Here is a 16525-nt window from a genome sequence, read left to right as displayed (position 1 = left end):
CTATTAAGCTGGCAGCGTGCTGCTGCCATACCCTGTCCTCTCTAGAATAGGGGTAGTAATTCTCATCCAACTGCCAACCATAATAACCAAGTTTGGAAACTACAGCGCCCCCTACAGTACTTAGCCTTCATTCTCCTTTGTGCTTGGATATTCTAGAAGAAAGGCGACAGTGCATTCTTTTATCATAGAATTTTATATTATTTCAATCCATTCAAGCTGCGTTGTGTCTCGATTTATACTTTCCTACCCGGGACAAAATAAGTGGCCCCAGGAGTTCCCTGATCGTAAAACGCGCCGCAGAAAACGCAGGTAAACGTGCAGTGACTTAACCCCTTCCAATCCGTCCGGCAAGACCTAATTTTAAGGGCGTCCTCCCCCCACCACGTACAGCTTCCCCAGTTTACTCCAGTGGCCAGATCCAGCCTCGCCCAAGCATTTTCCAGTTTTGCTGCACAGTCCAGGACTTCTGGGGATTTACAGGGCAGATCTCCGCGGTGGACCGGGGACCCGGTACTTTAACCTTTACGGTCCTCCTTAAGGAGCTCCCGCGGCCGAGAGTAGAGGCGGGCGTTTTGTTCTTATAAGGAGGAAAAAGTTTCTGTGACATCCAGGAAATGAGTAACTCCGAAGCCCCGTAGAGCCTCGCTGATGGAGGCCAGAAGGCGGGAGCCGGCGGGGATCTCGCCGCCCGGGTTCCACTAACCCCACTAACTGGCCTGCCATACCCTCCGCGGCAGCCGGGTGCGAGCAGTGACGCCCAGACGCACCCCGTGCGCGCAAAGCCTGGGCTGGCGCGGCCGTCGGCGCGGGCAGCGGGAACCGAGGCCAAACGTAAGTTGCTAGCCAGCTTCTGCGAGGCTCCGCTTCTTCCCGATCGCCTCGCGTGTTGGAAGGAAGGGCGCGAGGCGGACTGGGGACTCTGCGGAGCTGCGCCCGAGATGGCGGCCAGGAGCGGGAGTGCGGGGACGCGGGCTCCTGCTCGGCAACTCAGACACGGGCTGACTGGAGGCCCATGAGAGCACGCGTGCTGAGACCGCCGCGTTTGCCCGCTGGCGGCCCCCTTTCTGCCCACGCCGCTCCAGGGAGTGCGCTCGGGTGTGCGCGAGCCGGGCTGGTGCGCAGAGGGCGCGCAGCCCTTCCTCTGGGCGCGCGGAGCCCCGGCGCTTAGAGCCTGCGAGCCTGAAGCCGGACCACGTTTTTGTTTCCAGAGCCCGACCGACCCGCTACTTTGGACTGTCTGAGCTGGCTCTACTGCAGAAAGGAAAGTCACTCCTCACCCACCTCCCTTCCCGCCCTCCTGTCTAGTAAGTGGGCAGTAGGAGTGAACTTGGTGTTTTCCGTTTGGGGTTTATGGTAGTGAAGTGTGGGTTGCTACAGGCCGGACAAAGCTCCACTCCGCTTCCTCTGGCAGAACTATTAGCGCAGAAGAACTCACTCTGCGCAGAACTTTTTCTTAGTGCTACAAATGGTCTCTGTCACCTGACCCTCAAGCCATCCTCAACCAGGTCCCTGTGGCTCCGCCATTCTGGCTGCCAGGTGAAGGGACTAGAGGCCACTGGGTCGGACTCCCCATCCAAAACGAATATGCTACCCACTACGAAGGGAAAATGTTGTATGGAAGCAGACAGGGATCTCCCTTTGTCTTTTGCCCCTCGGCCTCGCCTGAGGCGGGCGGGGGTGGGGGGTCCCTCTTTAAAACTAGAAAACATGACATACTCATAGCATTTTTATTTTTAGCCCTGGTGTTTGGGATCGAAGTGAGTTTGGAGATTGTTTTCTTTTTTCTTGTTTATCTTTTGGATTTGAGCCAGGGCCTTCCCCTTTACAAACCAGTTCTACCTTGGAGAGGAGGCCAGCTAAGGCTGGTCTCTAGATGGTGCAGTCACAGGCCAGGACAATGAGGGTGGAATTGTCATTCACCTCCTTATTTTTTTTAATAATTATTTAAGTTTATTTACTCATCCATTTATTTCAATCTGACCAGAGAGAGACAGAGAGAGAGAAGGGAAGTGAGAAAGCAAGCCACCAGGTCCAGGGCTTGAACCGTGGTGAGCCATGTGGGAGTGTCCAGCGCCTTAACCACTACGCCACCCGCTGGTTCTGTCACTTACTTATTAATAACATAATAAGCTGAGTTTTCGAATGCTCCCTGCAGCCTACTCGTCTAAGTGGCTTTCATTGTTCACTACTCCAAGCTATTCTGCCCTCAGATTTTCCGCTCGTGGGTAACGCTTGTGGGTAACGGTGAAGGGGTTAGACTGGCTCTGCTGTCCCTAGATCAATGGAAAAGTTTTTTTAAGTGCCCTCCTTTAACTCAGTAATTTTCACAAATGCCACAATTTCAAGCTCTGGCTTTCAGGGGGAGGGATCTGAACTTTTAACCTTTTCCTCATCCCAGAAGTTGTCACCTTTCTGTTCCTGCAGGGCCCATTAGAGAAACAGAGAGGGTATGGGTGACCTTTCATCAGAGGGTAAGAAGGGACAGGAACTTCTGGGGAGAGGCTTCTGGCAGGTTTGCTCACCCACAAAGATGTTGTCTTGGAGGACCCCAGTTGTGTCTTTTTTTTCCTCTTGGACCCTCTGTGGTAAATAAAGGGAATGAAGGTGGAGGGTTCTGTCTGATGAAGAAGGTGTGGCAGTTTCAGTGGGTGACAGTAATAAGTAACCTATGCTTAGAGCCCCAGGAAAGGGAGGTTGGGCCCATGGAGGTCACTAGTCCAGTTGTCAGTGCCACCTCCTTTGAGGGACAGGAAGCTGTCCAGAGGAGAAGTGGAAGGTCTGGAAAGTATGTCTAGTGAGGGACAAAGGAAAGACCCATCAATATGTCTCCCAGAGATGAGATGCCCCGAGGGACAGGGCTGTGGCCTTCAGGTATCCCAAGTGTTGTCAGTTGAGAAAAGGAGAATACTTGCTTGTTTGGTCTGGCCTGAGACTCTGGTAAGAAGTGGAGAGACAGGGCTCAGTGTAGCTCAGGAAGCAACTTGCAAACAACCTGAGCTCGTCAACAGGTTGCTCTCAGCAGAGACTGGTGACGATCAACAGTTCCAAAGGGTAAGGGGCCTTCTGGGTCCAGGCCTCTGTGACTCCGAGTTCGGAGGTGAGAACCTCGCTGACTGGGCGGGATGGTATGGCAGTCTGTGGGACTTTAAATGAGACGTGCTAAGATACTGGGGGACTTTATTTATCGCCAAGACCAGTCCATCCAGGCATCCCCCCAATCTTGTGTTGCCTGGGAGGTGGACATAGACTCCAGGATGCTGGGGATGAACAAGAATAACCTCCAGGGCTTCCGCTAGCCTATGCATCCCTTCTATGAATTAGAATAAGATGCTGCCTCTTAGCAGAGGAGGGCACTTGGTGCCATTTAGGAACAGGGGCCTCTCGTCTGGCCAGGCACGCAGTGGGCAAGCAGCTCAGGGCTGAATTCCTCACTCTCCAGCACCACACACTGCACGCCATTCTCAGCAGCCCTGGGAGCTAATAATTATCAAGGGTTCAACATTTGCCAAGCTTTCTTTTTATCCCCCCACAGCACTTTGCCTTTATTAACTCACTTTGCATTTAATGCTCACAGTAGCCCTATGAGGTAGGCATTGTTTTCCCCATTCTACAGAGGAGGAAACCGAGACACAGGGACTTAGTGTTCAGGAGCCTGGAAACCAAGTCTAATCACTGAGCATTCACAGAGCCAGATGCAGGTTGTAAGCACACAAGGCTAGTTTGGTTGGGGACTCTGATGAGAAGGAGAGAAGAACAGTCACCTTTCTCTTAGCCAGGTGGAAAACTCCTCTGGCAGAAGAAAGGGGAGGAAAGAAAAAGGCAAGCCCAGCCTTGATGGCTGATAGAGAGGCCTGGCCCAGGTGTTAAATGACTTTGCTTCTTCATCACTGGGCGGTGTGAGGTGGCAAACCAGTTTGGGGCCAGGCACGAGGGAGATGAGTAAGTACGACCTGGGTGTGTGCGGACAGAAAGGCCATGGCTTCACGTAGGCGCTGACCTAGGCAGAGAGCTGCCCTGGGAAGCAGAGGAGGTGAGTGCCTGAACATACTATCCTGACCTTCCAACCCCCATCCCAAATCCCCATCCATGTCCTCTTCCCTGCCTGTCACCTGCGATTGCTCTTCCCAAGCTCATCCAGGCAACCTTTCCCCAAACCCTATCTCACAGCTCCATATGTGTGGTCACTAAGTTCCCACACAACTGCTCAGCACGGAAATCGCTAGACCTGAGCGTTTTACCACATACTGTCTATAGATGCTTTAAACGAAATGGGCTTCTCGTCTGTGAGGAAGTCAGGATGCCTCCTGGGAAGGGCTGGCTCGTGCCCAGCAGATTACAGAGAGGGTGGAGTTTACCTGGATTGTGTCGCCTGTCCCAGGAACTGGCTCTCTGTACCCACTCAGAAACCCTATTTCCATTATTCTCAGAGTGGTTTGGACTGGGGTTACTGAGTCACTCCAAGATAGCTTCCAGAAGTGGGTGTACAAATCAGAATGCTAGCTTATTGACTTGCAAAGAGACATTGTGAGCATCACACAGACTGGATGTCATCTGTCCCCTGTATCCTGAGCAAGCCACATGGGAAACCTGAGATCAGAAAAAGGCTTGTACTGGACATAGCTGGACAGAGCCTGGCAGGAGGTGGGTAAGGGGCAGTGATGTCCAGCAGGGTGGGGTTCTGTCTACCTCTTTGTGGCCCTCGGGCAAATGGAGAGTTACTTGCCTCAGGTCAGCTTGGCTATGGGCATCTCTCTAGCTAATGCCGCCAGGGCAGTGTTTGCCTGGTAGGATTTCTCCCTTCTTTCCACGTGCAGTGATTTTTCATTTTATTTATTTGTGTGTTTAGTACTTTGCAAGCAGTAACTCCCAGCCTCATAGATTTGCATTGCCCAGATTAAATAACTACTGTAGAATCCCAAGGTTGTAGGGCCAGGCCATAGGAGTAAATACTATATGCAAATCCAGAGGATGGTCAGGTTTCCTGGATAGGTCAACAGGGAGCCAAGCTCAGAGCAAAGAAATGTTGCCCCTAATCAGCACGGAGGCCCTGGGAAGTGGAAGGGCCAAGGCTGGCCACGCATCACAGCCTGTGGGTGACACTAGGAGTGAAGTTGCCTCCTCAAGTCACCTGCTGCCCAAATGGCCTCTGGATTTAAAGAGCTCACAACATGTTCTCTCTCCAGGCCCCCTCACAGCTCACTTTTAGTGAACTACATCTCCAGGTGCCCAGAGCCAAAGTGGAGTGACCCACATGGGCTTTGGAATGGGCAAACTTGGATTGAGTCCCGGCTCTACCACTTAATAGTCAGATGTTCTCAGTAGTTGGGCAAGTGCCTTGAGCATTCCAAAGCTCAGTTTCATCGCCAGCAAAATGAGGATAACCCCCTCATAGGGCTGTTGGATGGGCGGGGCCAGGTGATGTGTCCTGAGCTCCTAGTGGGACCTGGCATAGACCAGCAATAGACCAAGAGTCACATTCCCTGCCGAATTGGAGCTCCCATCAGGCCATCGTTTTCTTCTCTGAGGTCTGGACAAAGGGCAAGACTGCCAGGACCCAGATTGTCTCAGAGGGGCAAAAGAGATCCTCATTGCCTTTCCGTGTGGTTTAAGAGGTATCCAGAAAGGAGAGAAGGGTGGGGAGGTTTTCTAGGAGAGATGCAGGTCATTTGGGAGTGCACAAGAGGTCTACAGCATCCTCCTCAATGGTTCAGGACCTGCGAGGTTTTCCCGTACAGAGCGCATCTCCCCTCCGTCCATGTGGCCAGTCCTGTGACATCAGCGGAATGGAAGCACCTTGCAGGTGACATCACTGTTGCCCAAGGCAACACCTGTATCTTAAGGTAGATGGGGAAGAGAAAGACCAGCCTCAACTGTAAGAAGAGACATAGAGTTGAAAGAAAGGGACGTAGAAGGAGTAACATCCACAGGTGTGTTCTCAGAGGCCAGTGGAAGTACAGCCACAGAGGGAGAGGGAAAGACTTCTGGGCTGTGAGCTGCTGGTGGGGGAGTCTTTAGGCCTTGGGTATGGCCTGAGGGAAAAGAGTGCAGTGCTGACAGCTGCAATCTAGTCGAGTTCTCTGAGGGGGACACCTCAGAGACAGGGCCTTCTGCAGCTTCCATCTGTGAGCAGTGGCAGACGAAGGGCAAACTTAGAGTTTCAATGGAATGATCAGAAAACAACTTCTCTTTCTTCACTCTCGCCCCCAAAAGAAAGTGAGAAGCAAGGATGTCCACGTACTTACTCTGGTGGCTTCTTCATTGACTGAGCAAATATCGTGTACCTGAAGTAAGCACAGCACTGTGCTGGGGACCCCATGCCATTGTGAAGCTTGATGGTCAAGGGCACCCAAAGAGGAGGAACATAAGACTCCACTGCCCCAAGAGTGGAGTCCTAGCTGTAACATTCCCCCTGGAATTCTCGATGGGTTCATTTAAGCCTGTAACCCCATTCTCTCTTGTAGCTCATGCAGGAGGTAGGAGATGTTTGAGACATACTTGATGTTTTGGAAGTGGTGCTAAGAGAGACCAGCCATGGGTGTCAGCCTTCCCTTCCCAACCCCCACTCGGGGACAGCACTGTTCGCAGAGCCTAACTCACTTGGCAGTCCTGATCCTCTTAATTCAGTGACCCAAGGCTTCATCATCTTATAAGATGATGCTTACTGCTCTCCTGAAGACAGAAATTCCTGAGCAAAGGCTGCAACAAGCCAACACAAGGCATGAAGGAGGTAGAAAAAGGAGAATTTCCTGCCCTAAAGAAAGGGGAAAACTAAGATCCTGGGAGGAGAATGGAGGAGAAGGGATTGTGGCGTGGCATCTCCCCTGGGGGGTGATTTCTGTCTCTCTGTATCTCTCTGTCTAGAAAGCACACACGCCTTATGGCAAAAACCTCTCAAAAAAAATTAAAAATAGGGGGAAAACTAGATGACTTGTAGGTCTCTCTCTCTCTCTCCAGAGGTTTGAGAACAGAATCTCTTGTCTTTCAACTTGAAATGATCTGATTGAAGTTTCCACTTTGTGCAAAGTGAGCAAAACTTACATGCTTCCCTGGTGTCCCATCAGTGACTAAAGTGATTGCCCTAATGTTTGCATGAACACAGTTTTTTCAGGATTGTACCTGAACATAACGAAATCTTTAGCAGAGAAGACTATTTGCAGATTATGCCTCTACAATTCTGGTTCCCAAATTAGTTGTCATCATGATCTTTTGTTCATAAAAGTAGAACAGCCTTTTTTGAGAGAGAGATTTTTGCTGTAGGGCACACGTGCTCGCCAGAGAGATAAGAGAGATAGAAACCAAGAAATCTCCCCCCCGGGGGGATGGCAACCCCTTCTCCTCCATTCTCCTCTTGGGATCTTGGGCATGCACACACACACACACACACACCTGGTGTGAGTTTCACGCTGCCAGGTCTGCGACTCACACCACAGTCGACTACATGGGAGGCCAGCAATGTAACCATTATGCCATCTGCTGGACCTGCCTTTTGAAAAACTGAGCACCTACTCGTTAAGCAAAATCTGCTCTTACAGGCTTTATGTTTTATATATATTGGGTTTTGGGGGAAGTCACGACATGTTTTTCTATGCAAACATGCGTCATGACTTTCCCAACAACCCGATATTTGTTTCCTTTCCACAATAGTCCTACAGAGCAGGTATTATCCAAGTTTTATAGGCTCAGAGAGGCCAAGAGGCTTACCCAAAATCACAGAGCTGAAAACTACAGAGACAAGATTCGAACCTAGTTCTGCTGTTTACTAGAGCCTTAGTGTCCAGCGTAGGCCTCTGCCTGGACACCATGGCCCAGTGAACAGAAGGTAGCAGAAAGAATCCCACAGAGTTCAAGTGTCCAAGGGGAGAAGGCAGCAGGCAGACCACCACCTCCAGGCCTGAGCCGTCTGGTCCCCTTCTGCTGTGATTCGTTGCTTGATATTCACATAGGGCTCAGTTTTCTTCTCTGTTTAATGGGAATTCTAGCAACCAAGAGCAGATAATATTCCAAGCATTGTGAGATCCTCAGATGGAAGTCCCTAGAAAAAATACCAAGCCTACAATTGTTAAATGATTCACTTCCAGGGGAATAGCACAGTAGGACTGGTCCGGGAGGAGGGGCTCAGCTTTGAAGCTGCCCTGGGCTGCTGCTGCTTTCTCCTGGGCCGTTTCCATGAAGTAGGTGCAGGAGGTCTTCTGTTAGCTCACCTCAAACCCAGAGGGCGGGTGCTATAATCTTGGCCCTGCCTGTTGTTGCAAACCATGTGCTTGTAACACACTGTTCTCATGGGAGCCTTCAATGACCTTCTTAGCAGCAGTCAGAGGACCCGCCTGAAGTTCATGAAAGGGTCCTTTGTTTGAGATTTGTTCTGGATTCTCAGAGAGGGCAGGGGATGCTGCATGCCTGGACCACACCCTGCGTGCCACCCCAAAATGCCTGAGTGTACCCACAACACTTTCTCCTTGAAGCCTCGCTCCAACGCATACTTACCGTCCCAGTGCGAGGAAAGCCCTTATCCCCTTTTCCTCATCAATCACAGAGACTTACCTTCCTTTTCAAATAGCCCAAGTACCACTCACAGAATCTCTTGGTAGAAGGAGCGTAAGCCCTTTAGGTCTAACTCCCTGCTTCGTGCACAAATTTCATGTAAGCTGTCACCTTCCCCTCCCTGAAGAGTGTGGGCAGGATACAGATACCAGTTGGGCTCGAAAGCCTTATTTATGGGCCTGGGTTCAAATCTTGGCTGTGTGGTGGTGCATGAGTGGCCTTGCCTCTAGGCCTCAGTTTCCTTGTCTGTAAAAGAGAGGTAAGTGCCTGTGTTGGAGATTTAATGTGAGGCTATGTGGAGAGCATTCTGCACAGCGCTTACGCCTTAGTACAGGTGACACCTCGGGTGTAATTTATTAAACCCTCCCCTGGTCTGTCAGAGCCCTGAGGCTTATCCACTTCCTTCAAAAAGGGAGCATTGCTGGTTACTCTGCCAGGAGTATTTTCCTGCTCCTCTTACCTCATTTGTATGGAACCCTGTAAGCTGCCATTTGCTCTCAAGCAAGAAGGGGATATCAAGAGACAAGGCAGCTGTGGGGGGCAAGATGGTCAGACAAACTTAGGTTGGGTCAGATAAACTTATTCCTGGGGCCTTTTCTTGGTGAATTATGTTGGCAATGAGGTGGCCTTTGGTCTCCAGGGCTGCTTTAGAAGGGGCTTGCTCACGTTTCCAAGGCACTCACCACTGTTAGCACTTAGCTTTTCTGACTGCAGGGTGCCTCCCAGGAAGAAGGAATTTAGTTACCTCATCCAGGACCTCCCACTCCACTCCAGGAATTTTATATTCCTGCTCTCGGGAGTAAAGGCAGTGAGGTTCCTTTCCCAGTCCTGATGCGTCTGCTCCTGTCTAATCTAGGGTGCTCAGAGCCTCGTGGAGGGGCTGTCAGACTGGAGACAGGGAGGATGCTGCTGAGCTTCCTGGGTCACCAAAGTTGCTACCCTGCACTCCCTTCCTCCGTCAGCCCCTTGGGCCTTTAGAAGACAAGGAGGTGGAGGAAAAAACTTGGTTGTTGTTTCTGGGGATGTTGGTTAGTCCCTCTTTCCAGAAGAGTCCTTAAGATCCAACCATGGGCCAGACCCGAAGCACAGTGGTTAAGTCCTGTGCATTGGGAGTCCAATCCCACATGGCCAATTGCTGGTTCAAATCCCAACCCTGGTGGCTTGCAAAACATGCCAGGCAAGTGTATGTGCATACCTAAAATCCTGAGAGGACAGAGAAATGGAGGAACTTCATTGGAGGGAGTGTGACTTCCCTCTCTCTCAGGAGTATATGTGCCCTCTGGCAATTAAAGATGCAACCAGGATGACTTTTTTTTTTTTTTTTTGAGAGATTTTCACTATAGGGTGCGTGCGCTCACCAGACAGAGAGAGAGAGACATAGAGACAGAAAGCGAGAAATCACCCCCCAGGGGGGATGGTCACGCCGCAATCCCTTCTCCATTCTCCTCTCGGGATCTTGGGCAGGCACGCACACACGCCCGGCGTGAGTTTTAAGCCACCGGGTCCAGGACGCGAACCATGGTCAACTACATGGGAGTCCAGCAACATAGCCATTACGCTAACTGCTTGTTTCCACTATGACTTTTTTTAAAAGGAAAATTGCTATAGGGCACTTGTGCTCACTGAAGAGAGAGAGAGAGAAGTGAGAACACACCCTCCAGGGGGACTGACGACATAACAATTTCTTCTCCTCCATTTTCTTCTCAGGATTTTGGGTGCGTGTGCAAGCACATCCACACACTAGGCATGTTTTTCAAGCCGCTGGGTTCAGGACTCAAATGGTTCAGTTGACCACGTGAGATCCAACCTCTTAACCATTATGTTACTTAGCCGGCCCATAACTAGGTTGATCTAACAAATCAAAAGGAGACTTGACCTTTTACCAATAGCAGTGGCCATAGTCATTTACAACTACTGCCTCACTTACATGCACAATGCCATGAAGTGCGACTATTGTCATAGCAAGTGTTAGAGCCAGGGTTCCAACTCAACAGCTCAGCGAGCCTGATTCCAGAGGTTGGCCCCTTAGCTACCAAACTCTAGGACTTACAGACTGTTAAGCTCTTCTCAGCTAATGAGCTTTGGGCTTTTTTTGTTGTTCTCTTTTTTGAGTGTCCTTGGGGGCCAGAGCATATCCCCGTGACCTTGGCCGCTTGCAGCCTGCTGACACCTGTGACCTGCCTTGGGTTCCTGCATCTAGCAAGCGTTATTTGGGCACTCCTTGTGGGCCCAGCCCAGTCTCTGCAGGGCACACGCATTGCTCCTTATCACTCCACGCTGTGGCTGGAACACGATGTGGTTGCAGATTGCTTTGTGCAATCCACGTGGTCGAGATGATTCGGGGAGCAATTTTGCTAACTGTTCCTAGTCTTTCTGTCTTCCTTCCTTTCTGTCTTCCCTAGAGGAGGAGCACTGGTTTGTGTCAGGGTGATTGCTACAATGTTAGGGTGGCCTTGTTCATGGGCTGTGAAAGAATTCACAAACTTGGAGAGAAAAGGATAGAAACTAGTATATTCCACTTTCCCAAAGGGGCCGGATGCAGAGTTGCATCAGTCCTGAAAGCTGGAGATCAGAAGCTCTGACCGGGTTTTGAAGGCAAGGGGTTTATGGTTGGCTAATTAGGGTGATCCGGGGACAGGATGCCCATTGATCTTTCACATTCTCCGGACGAATTCATCAATGTCTTTAGTTGTCATATCTGACCATTCTGATCCCCCAGGTATTTGGGTGTTTGTTGTTTTAGAGTCAGCAAGAGATGGGTTTCAGTCTCCATATTTGTAGGCAGAGACTTAGAAAACCAAGTCAGCCATCTGCGGTGAGGTCAGAGAGGGGGACAGCTAGCCCCAGAACCAAAGGGAGGAAGAGAAAGCGAAAGAATGGCTGAAGCACTTGGGAGTTTTAACTTGCCTCCCTTTAAGGCATCAGAGTAGCACTGAATCATCCCACTGCCAGGGAGACCCAGAGACGCTGAATCAGCCCTTTCCAGTCCTCAAGGTGCTTGGGAGACTTTTAGCCCTCTCCGTTTGCTCCGAGTAACTGATGTGGAGGGCAGGCCCACACCCGCCTCCATTGTTCAGCCCAGGTCCTGCAGCAGAGACGCCAACCATGAGTATTTATTTATTTATTTATTACAACTGACCGGGGTAACTGATGGGGGGGGCAGCCCCCCCCCCGCCTCCATTGTTCAGCCCAGGTCCTGCAGCAGAGCACCACAGAGAAGCCAACCATGAGTATTTATTTATTTATTTATTTATTACAACTGAGTTGGCCTCCCTCTTCTCTTTGTGCCTTTTGCTGTTCCCCTTTATTAAGATGAAAGGGGTTTTTAGATCTTTGCAGGCGCAGAGCGTGAGCTGTGTGTGTGTGTGTGTGTGTGTGTGTGTGTGTGTGCACAGGAGGCCCAGAGCTCCCTTCCTCTCCGCCCCTCTCCCCCCTCTCCCTAGCCCAGCTGGGGCCCAGGCATTGTGTCAGGTACCGCCTAAGCCTAAGCTTAAGCCGCTGGGGACAGGGTGGAAGAACAGCCTGGGATTTCGTTGTGTGGGAGCCAGAATCCCAGGAAGCCGGGACGTGGGTAAGAGGCCATGGGCCGGGAGGCTGGGTGGGGCGTTGGGGCCATCATGACCATGGGCACGTCCTGGGGGCCCACCTACCCGGGTGCCCTAGGGATAGGTAGAGAGCTCTGGCCAGGCTGTCTTTCTGAGCTGGTCTCTCTTTGTTCCCAGCCTGGAACTAAAAGGAAGGTGCCGCCTGGCCTGGCACTGTACTTAATTCCTTCCAGCCCCAGTTCATCTGAAAAAGAGAAGTGGGGACTCAGTGTGACTGACCAGGGGCAGGCTTTGTTCCCAGCGGGTTTTCCTGTGTGTTTACTCTCTGCCTCTGCTCCACCCCTCCTCCCTCGCCCCTCACCCTAGATCTAGCCTGCTGTGCGTTGTTTGGAGCCTCCTTCCCACCAGGGCAGCCTCCCCTCCCCTCCCTCTCACCCAGTGGTTTTGTCTGAGCGCTGACTGCTCTGCCTGGAGGTAGGGGGTGCCCAGAGCACAGGGTGGACCGAGAGAAAGGGGACAGGTTTGGGGAAGAGGTAGGGGGTGCCCAGAGCACAGGGTGGACTGAGAGAAAGGGGCCAGGTTTGAGGAGCCTTGGCCTGCCCTGCCCTGAGACAGGTGTCTTGTTCTCTGTGTACCTGCCCTTGTGGCAAGATGGGGCCCCCAGGGGCAGGGAGAGTCTATTCCGAGGAAGAGGTGCCCAAGCTGAGCCAGCGCTTGGCAGGCCCCTGTGATTTCAGGTGTAGAAATCCGAGGTGGGAATCCCAGCCATCAAGCTCAAGGGAGGCCCTTGTGTGCACTCGCTGTGAGAAGCTCCTCTTTCCTGGGGATGGCCAGCTTGCAGAGGCCTTCTGAAAGTAGGTGTCCCCCCGGCTTGCATGGTGTGAGCGTGGGCCCCCAGGATGGTGAGTGTCCTGAGCTCAGTGAGCAGGCCTGTGCCACGTGCCTTGGGAAATGTAAAGACCAAGCAGACCCTGCCCATGCCCGGAGGAGCTTACAGCTGAGGAAGGGATAAAGGGGGGGGACAGGACCAGGACGGAGGCAGATGATGACAAAGCAGGAGGGTGTGCACCAGGGAGACAGTGGGACCTGGAGCGCAGTCCATTGTGTGACCCTGAGGGACTACTAGGCCACTCAGGCCTGGGGATCCTGCCTGTGAGAGGGGCTGATGGACTGTACCCCCAGGGCGCTGTGTGGATTAAAGGAGCTAATTAACTAGGATGGAGGCCTGGGGAAGGCCTGCTTGGTGCCTGCTATGTGCTGGGCACATCTGTGCCCACGCCTCACCTACGTGAGGCACCAGACGTCTGCCTGGTGAACTGGCTGAATCAGTATGTCCGTCTCCCTGCCTTTGTTCTTCTGTCCCTTCCAAGAAAGAGGAATCGGGGTGGGGAGAGGCTGTGAAGCCTCCTTGGAAGTGGTTTCTGAGATTGCCTTGCGGGAGGACAGAGGCAGGCTTGGGTCAGCGGAGAGCTGAGAGGCATGGACTTTGCCAGGGAATAGTGGGGATGCAGGAATCCCTGGGGGACAGCAGATGATCTGGAGCACCTGGGCCAGGCAGGGAGGGCACTGGGGGTCCCCTGAAGCTGGCTGGAGCCAGGCCTTTGTGAAATGGAAACAGGACTCCACTGATGTGGGGAAGGGAGACCTCCAGACTGGGGGGGAGGGGCAACCTAGGGGGCTGGTATTAGGGAGGGCTCAGAGGAGCTGATTGCAAAGGTCTGTGCTGTCCTGGCCAGGATGTGCGAGTTTGGCTCGTGTGGAATCCCCAGGCTCTGGTGCAGGGCAAAGGCCGGTCAGAGATGGCCGGGAAGACTGGAGGTACCTGAGCAGAACCAGAACCAGGAAGGACGTCTGGGAGAAGCCTTGTGCATTGGTCTCCTAAGGCTGCCATGACAAATGACCACAAACAGGAGGAAGAGCTTCAAGATTTACTCTCACAGTTCTAGAGGCTGAAGTCCAAAATCAAGGTATTCACAGAGTCAGGTTCCTTCTGAATGCTCTAGAGGGGCCTTGCTCTCCGGCTTCTGCTGGCTCCAGACGTCCCTTGGCTGTGGCACCATTGCTTCCATCTCTGCCTCGAGGCCCATCCCCTTCTCAGTCTGTCTTCTCTTTCTGGGTCTCTCCATAAGGTTGCTTGTCATTGGATTTAAGGCCCACCAGGTAATCAGAATGTTCTCCTGATGAGATCCTTATTGGAAAGACCCTCCTTCCAAATAAGGTCACACTCACAGGGTCCGGGTGTAGCATAAGGACATATTTTCCAGGGCCACCATCAGCTCACACAGTGACTGGATTTGAGGAGCCCTGAAGGTGGGTGTGGGCGGTATGGACAGGACTCGGGGCTCTCAGGGAGCCCCTTCCTCACCAGCGTCTGTTCTGCTCCTGTCATCCTTCTCCTCACCTCCCTGTCCATAGTCCAGACGTAGGCCCAGGCCTCGGTCTCTGTCACGGGTGCTGTGATTCCACGATGTCTTGTGGCTCAGGGTCTCTGCTGTGGGGGAATCAGCCAGGGCCGCTGGACAGAAGAGCACCCATCCTCCCTCGGAGGCCAGTGGCTTCCCTGCCTGCTCCATCCTCTGCTTCCTACTCCCCATGGGACGCCGATGGACAGGCAGGAAAGGGAAGGATGTGGCTCTCCCAGCCAGTGTTGGCAGGGTCCAGGCCGCTGTCCTTCCTGTGCCTTGGCGAGGTGGCCACCTTCATGACCTCGGTCCAGAGGATGGTGTTGGTATCCTGGTAATTTTGGGAAACCTTCTCTCTTCCGAGAGTGAAACTTAGTGCTTTCAGCAGAGTGACCAGGTACCTCCTGAGTCCAGCCGGTGTGTCTCATGCGGGCAGCAGCTCATGAGGAGAGAGGGCTCCTGCCCAGTGTGTTCTCGCCCACTGGGCAGGCATGTGGGTAGGGAATCTCCTCTCCTCTCTCTCTCTCTCTGTCTTTCTCCCCCACCCTCACCAGCATCCAGTCTTAACCCCTGGGTCCTCTCCCCCATGCAGTCTGGGCCTCCTGTGGGTTAGGGCAGGGGCAGTGGGGGCTGCAGTTTTCCAGTCCTTGGGACCACAGGCCTGACTCTATACTGAACACTCCTTAGTGCCTGGTCTAATTCTCTTTTCTTCCAGTCCCTGGAGAAGCTGTGAGGGAGGGAGAAACCCGTTCTGGCTGTGCATAAAGCCCCCAGCACAAGCTGGCCAGAGCTGGCCCTGAGACCTGCCCGTCGGGATCATTGTTCCCAGTGTGGCTGAGCAGGCTGGGAGGCCCTGGAATAGCCAGGACTGTGAAGAGAAAGGCTGAGGCAGGGGGGGGCTGTCTCAGTAAGGTCTGGACCCCGAGGAGATAGACTAGCTGAGTAGTTGCTGAGGGGGGAGAGTGAGGAGAGTCCCAGGGAGGTGCTGGGGTTAGAGTCAGGGATGCCTTGAGGGACATTATATGGGGGCTGGGGATCAATGGACAGGAGAGAAGAGGCCACGGCAGCATGAGGGGGCCGCAAACTGGGGCCCACAGTCTCGGGGGCCACTAGCCTACCTTATTTTTGACTTTTAAAGAATTTTGAAATAGCAGCCAACATTTAAAAATTGGGGACCAGCAGATGACATAATGGCTACGTCACTGGACTCCCATGTAGTCAACCGCTGTTCAAATCCTGGACCCAGTGGCTTAACTCACACCAGGTGCATGTTTGTGCATGCCCAAGATCCCAAGAGGAGAATGGAGGAGAAGGGATTGTGGCGTGACCATCCCCCCTGGGGGGTGATTTCTCACTTTCTGTCTCTCTGTCTCTCTCTCTGTCTTTCTGGCAAGTGCATGCTCCCTATAGCAAAAATCTCTCAAAGAAAAAAAAAAATTGGAGGACCTTGATCAAATCCAGCTTACTGACTTCTCTTTGGGGGGAAAAAAAAAGATCTTGCCATGCAGGTGTATGACATGGTGGTGCTCCCTTCCACAGAGCATGTGTCATCTGGTGACCACCCTCCTCAGGCCTTGGGTCTCCACCACAGCCCCAGGCGCTTGGTCGTATAACCCCAATCCCCAGGAAGAGAGGAAGGGAAGGAGCCCCGTGCCAGCAAGGGCGGCAGGTTCCAGGAGGTAGGCCTGGCTGTATTCTGAGAAGGTCCTGTCAACTGGGGGGGATGGAGGTCACTGGGGCATTTTGGGGTGCTGCAAAGATGTTGAGATGAGGGGGCACTGAGGGCCTAGAGCCGCACCCTTTCTACCTACTTTCTCAATCTTCCTTCCTCTTTCCTCACTTCCTTTCTATGTCTGCCCGTCCCTCTCCTACCAGGGCTTGAGCCATGCCTTTGCCCAGTTCTCCACCCTCTCTCACTGCTGCTCCACCTCCCTCATAATTCCTCCTCATCCCCATTTAAAGTAACAAGAGACTCAGGGACCAGCAGTTAGCGTAATGGCTATGTCGTTGTGGTTTGAGTCCTGGGACCGGCGGCTT

General features: G+C 52.6%; 1 protein-coding gene across 5 annotated transcripts in view; it reads left to right on the top strand.

Moving 5' to 3' along the window:
* Nucleotides 1–710: 710 nt before the first annotated feature.
* The window catches only part of ITPRIP (inositol 1,4,5-trisphosphate receptor interacting protein), a 24981-nt gene continuing 9166 nt past the window's right edge, over nucleotides 711–16525 (top strand). Inside the window, exons 1-2 of one of the 5 annotated variants that reach the window (XM_006166419.3) lie at nucleotides 711–831; nucleotides 1209–1304. The gene's annotated coding sequence lies outside the window, so the exon portion shown is untranslated. Of the gene's footprint in view, nucleotides 832–1208; nucleotides 1305–5786; nucleotides 5928–13808; nucleotides 14054–16027; nucleotides 16168–16525 lie in introns of those variants that run through there. The other 4 variants (XM_006166420.3, XM_006166418.3, XM_006166417.3 and 1 more) reach the window with 4 other exon arrangements.

The sequence above is a fragment of the Tupaia chinensis genome, unplaced genomic scaffold (assembly GCF_000334495.1).
Source record: "Tupaia chinensis unplaced genomic scaffold, TupChi_1.0 Scaffold144255_1, whole genome shotgun sequence".
Taxonomy (NCBI): Eukaryota; Metazoa; Chordata; class Mammalia; order Scandentia; family Tupaiidae; genus Tupaia; species Tupaia belangeri.
Note: the sequence above shows the minus strand (reverse complement) of the source record. Positions and strands in the feature narration are given on the sequence as shown.